This window comes from Pinus tabuliformis, chromosome 6 (assembly GCF_031772625.1).
Source record: "Pinus tabuliformis cultivar Carrire ecotype Pingquan chromosome 6, CPIR1, whole genome shotgun sequence".
Classification (NCBI taxonomy): domain Eukaryota; kingdom Viridiplantae; phylum Streptophyta; class Pinopsida; order Pinales; family Pinaceae; genus Pinus; species Pinus tabuliformis.
In genome coordinates, this window is record NC_142292.1 from 846,915,680 (window position 1) to 846,921,391 (window position 5,712).

The window sequence follows — 5,712 nt, forward strand, 5'->3', positions numbered from 1 at the left end:
GGCTAAAACAACTCATCAGACTTGGTATAAGATCAGCTAAAGTTTTTGGAGATTCTTCGATAGTAATTAGTCTAATGGCTCAAAAGAAAAAATCTTCGAATGCTCTTTTACAACAGATCATCCAGCGCTGCCAACTCCTGCATCAGGCAATGGGAAATTTGCAGTTTCATCACATCCTCCGTTCCTTCAACAAGAAAGCAGACAGGCATGCCAACAACGCCTGTGACAGAGCAATGGGAAGTTTGCTGTGCAATGCCGAGGATTCTCTGCAGCCACTGCCATGAATCGAATCAGTTCACTCAACATCATTCCGGACAGCGCTATCAAGAGGAACTGCCTTCAGATGTTCCAGGCCTGCATTATGATTATCATCAGCGATGGAATATGGCCTAGTTTCGCCTCATTTACAGCACTGAACATTCAGATTAATCCAATCCATCCTTTCCAGAATCGATCCCTCTTGTTTCTGCTATGTGTAGGATCCTGGAGTCAACGTGACCTGGATGTGCCTATTATCCCATCCTTCGCCCGAGTTCAGCTGCTGTTCACTCTCGCCCCAATCTGTAAACAGAGGCGCGCAATGCGGACTGTCTCCCCGTCCATGCTAACATAATTTAGAAATGCTATGCAAATGTCAGTTTCTATTGTTCCAATTTGTCAGAGTATATCTCAGTTTAGATTTTTTCAAAGCCAGAACATCCAGGACTAAGGAGAAAATTTCTTTCTGTAACTCCTCTGATCCTGAACCATCCCGGCTCTTCATGTACCTCAGGACTCAAATCCTATTTTTTATTTTCAGATTTAATACAGCAGCCGACTTTGTCAAAAAAAAAAAAAAAAACTAAAAAGGTATTTTCAATAAATTTTATCTCATGTACCTCAGGACTCAAATCCCTGTTTTTTATTTTCAGATTTAATACAGCAGCCGACTTTGTCAAAAAAAAAAAAAAACCTAAAAGGTATTTTCAATAAATTTTATCTCCCTATCAAATAATGGAATTTTTTCACTTACTTGAATTTGAGTTAGGATTGTTTGAGATATTTTGTGATCTATAATATATTTAAAATAAACTAAAAAAATATTTTGAATAAATTTTATCTCCCTATCAAATAATATTTAATTCAAATTTATCGCTGAAAATTTTAAGTTCTTCCCTATTGGTATTGTTTTTAATTAAAAAAGGTCAAAAATAGTTGTACCAAATAGATGAAGACAGACGCTTTGAAGCGTTAAAAAGCTCTGGTTTATATTCAAGTCGGCAACATCATGGAGATGAATCAACATGAAACGTCAAAAAGATATGCTTTATGATATAATAATTTGGGAGGCACCTCAGCTACCCACAAGGACAATGGGGCTGACGTCGAAATGTTCCCAGAATTGACTCTGCAAGGCCAATGTTTGGCTTGTCCCAGCGTTCTGTAACCAGCAGTGCCCCACCAAATTGAGTAACAGTAGCGAGATGAACCAATAAAGTAGCCTGTCAATGGCGTGGCAGCCTTTTGCATGTGGGCGGCAACCTGTTGGTGTTTTTTTTTGTTTCAGTGCGACAATCTATATCATGGAATACACGACTGAGAGATGGTCCATCCATGCTTTTGTTGGCGTGCCGTATTGCGACCTTTGGCTTCTTCAAAACGAATGGATATGTACAACAATTTACACACGTAAATTGCAGGACTTTCTTCCAACTTAATGGAGATTGATGAATTCACAATCAACGATCAAGAAATTGACGAGTAAATAGAATTTTTAAAAGCGAAGTAGTGGCAATTATTTACACGTATTCAGCTGTTAATGAATGCTCTGTTTGAGAAAATTTCGTGCGATTTTAGGTGATGATTTGCCGTGTTTTGTCGGTAAATACAGAGATTGAGATTGATTGCGTGCTGAAAAAAAAAAATACAGAGATTGAATAATAACGACATCAATTAGTGCGGATCTTCTTTGTTGCTTCTGTAAGGGAATGCAGAGCAGATAATTTCCGTCGTATTTTCTGTCAGATTAATTTGCTGTTCAATTATTTTTGTCACTGTGCTTGATTTTGGTTAGTCTGAATCTTATTAGAAGCAGATAATTTCTGTCGTATCTGCTACTTAAATTGTCTGTATCAGATTAATTTGAAGAAATAGATTCGATAGAAACGTCGGACATTTTCAATTATTTGTGTCACTGGGCTTGATTTTGGTTAAAATCTGAATCTTAGTAGAAGTAAATATATATTGGGAAGCTACTGGAAGCAATAAATATTATATGTCCAATGAAAATTAATATCAATATGCATGAGCATGGCAGAAAACAATATAATTAATATATTTATTATTTAACTTATTCGTAGAAATTGAACTGAGGATAACAATAATCTCTCCGATCACTTCAGATAAATCTAATTGATAAGGCTAAAGGTAAACACTATTTAAAAGCACATAGTTTTAAAAGGTTTACCAATTAACATAAAGGATTTTTATGTTCATTGGCTTTTTAATATTACTGAGATTCAAACCACTCACCAGGAACATTGACTTTTTAATATTATTTGGGCTTAGATTACCTGCAAAATTTAAAATTATTTTTGATTAGATGAGAGTTCATCTTTCTTATCTAAAACTATTTTTGAGTAGTTGAGAGTTTATTTTTTTGGAAAGACACAAGGTAAGAAAATTATTTTTGATTAGCTGAGAGTTCATCTTTCTTGCAAAGACACTATTACAACTTAAGACCTAAAAATATATGGCAAGAGTGAAAATGGTATACCTCAAATTTACTATATTATAAACAACCAAAAAATCATTTCAAAGGGTATGAACATTAATAATTATAATACATTTTTTCACCTTGGAAAAATAATAAAAAATAAAAAACAAAAAACATAATATGAAATCAAATAACATCTGCTTCCTAACCTTGGCCTTATAGGAACCTGTGTTCCATAGAGGTGAGCGAGATGTAAATATGAAAACACATGTAAATATGGAAACATTTTATGCTAATAGGGATTTGCACAATGTTACCATTATAAACCCGTCATTACATTGTTAAATTGGAAATAACTGCATAGCGAATAGGAACCTATGTTCCATAGAGGTGAGCGAGATGTAAATATGAAAACACATGTAAATATGGAAACATTTTATGCTAATATGGATTTGCACAATGTTACCATTATAAACCCATCATTACAATGTTAAATTGGAAATAACTGCATAGCGAATAGTGATTAGAATTAGAGAAACGTTTCATAGTGTAGAAAATCATTATAATGTATACATTTTTAAGGTATATCATTTATATAGAAATGCATTTTATTTTGTATTTACAAAAGTTAATATAATTATTTGTCTTGATGAGCTAAAAAATGACATTAAATAATGAAGGAATTCGTGTATATGGTTGTGGCAAGTTCAATTGTGATTTCTATGTAAACTCTATAAATTATGTACGTTATTTTCATATTCAAAACTCCATCGACTATTGTTTTTCATTGTTTATACATTTTCCAAAATAGCAAGTTTATTTACATTTATACTAAGATATATATTTGTATTTAACAAGAAATCACTAAGACTTAGTTATAACTCATACCAAACTATACTAAGACATATATTTGCATTTAACAAGAAATCATTAAGACTTAGTTATAACCCATACCAAACTATGTTGTACTATTATGTTAACATGTATTGCAACATGGTTGAAAGTGATTTGTTGGATCATTGTTGATGAATTATTGGTGTAAAGGAAATTCATAGAGAAAGTTAATAAGTGGACGAGTCAACTCTTTTAAGGCTTTTAAAAAATTAGGTGGAAATATTGTTAAAAAAAAATATTTTTATTTTATTGATCAAACTTTGATTATAGAAGTTTGGTTATATGTATTTTGACCATAAAGCAAAATTTTACCTCACCGTAAAAAATTACAAAAAAAATGAATTTGTACACTTATTAACTCTCATAGTCAAAGTGATTGAAACTTGAATTTGTACACTTATTAACTCTACTCATCAAAGTGACCATCGAAGTTGTTGACAACAAGACATCAAAAAATGGGTTGTTGATTGAATAGTTTAACAACAAAGTCTTGGACAAGGGAAAATGTGACTTTGAGAAGATTTGAAAGCACCATTGTGAAATTGGTACACTAACTCGAATATCTCAAAATGTTATCATCATCTAAATATCGATTTCCCCTTGAGAAGCAATGGTTCCCATTACATTTTGGTCCAGAGGAGACTTGTTTGTTGAATATGTTGAGAGGGTTTGCATGGTAAGATATCAAGATTCCTATACTATATGTTGTTTGAGGTTGACAAACTTTGTAGGCTATACATTGAGAAATTGATAAATGCATTTTGTAGTGTCAAAAGCATTCTCCAAAAAGGGTACCATTCCCTTATAAGGCTCATAAACATTAACTGCTAAAGAATCCTTCCATGATGCCATTGGAAAGAGTTATACTCCAATACACAATACAAAAAATACATAATTAATTAATCTCATTAATATTCTCTCCATATGGTTAACAAGCCCCTGGACTTCCATGCAACACTTATGACTAGAAAATACCATCCTTTCCATGTTTTGGAGAGGTCTTATATGATCTTCTTTCCCTACTCCATGGTCTCTTGAATCATTATGATTTTATGTTTGTGAAGATTTGGTAGGTGTGGGTGGATATTTGTCACAAGGGTGAGTAAAATCCACTTGAACTCAATGATTGTGAATTGAGCCATAGGCAAATGATTGTAGTGCATCATAGATCTACTCACATGCATCAAATCCTAGATTATATAAGAGATAAAAACCAAATCATGAAACAATTTGAAGCTAATATGAACAATGGAATTGAAACAATATGATATTTTCATTACCATAATGAAAAGACAAAGAATCAACACCTAATAGATGAGCTTACTGAAGTTGAATGGACTCCAAAGCCCCTCCTTGGGATGGATCCTTTGTTTCCTTAATGTACTTGTAACTCCAAACTTGGTTGATGAATAAAGAATAGAGGTTGGGATGTGAAATCAACAGAAAGTGGTCCTTAATATCTCAATGGCATTCCAGCTACATAACCTTACTTTGATGGATAGATGGATTGAGTGACCTCAAGTGATTTATTTATAGTTGTGTTCTGGATAACCCCTTGACATGGTATTCCTTATAGTAGTTAAAGATGACTTAATCATAGTTACAAATATAAATTAGTGTCTGATATGGTCCACATGTAACTAACATCCTATCATAATAATTCCAATGCATTGATGGGGGTTGAGAAATAGTCAAAAATAGTGTTTTAAAGCAAAAGCACAATATTTTGGGTTTTTTTGCACTATTTTCATGCATATAATGGGCCTAATATCTACACTACCCAATCTTGGTCAATTACAAGAGTTGACTAGGTAAATTCTGGCAAGTTTGAGGTCATAGGATGGTGAAAATGAGTCAAAGATGATGGTTATGCGTGCCACATGGGGCTTTCACTCCATAAACATGTGATGTAACATGTGAGATAATAGGATATTAAATAATTCCCCCTATTTCACTTGATACTAATAAATACCACCCAAAAGCCTATTGTTGAACCCCCCTCCTAATACATATTTCCAATTTAAACCCCTTTATTATTAATAGCACCTTTTTCATGCCCAAGGTACCTATAAACCCTCACATGCCTCACATATCCCCCGAAAACCTACAATATATTGACTTCA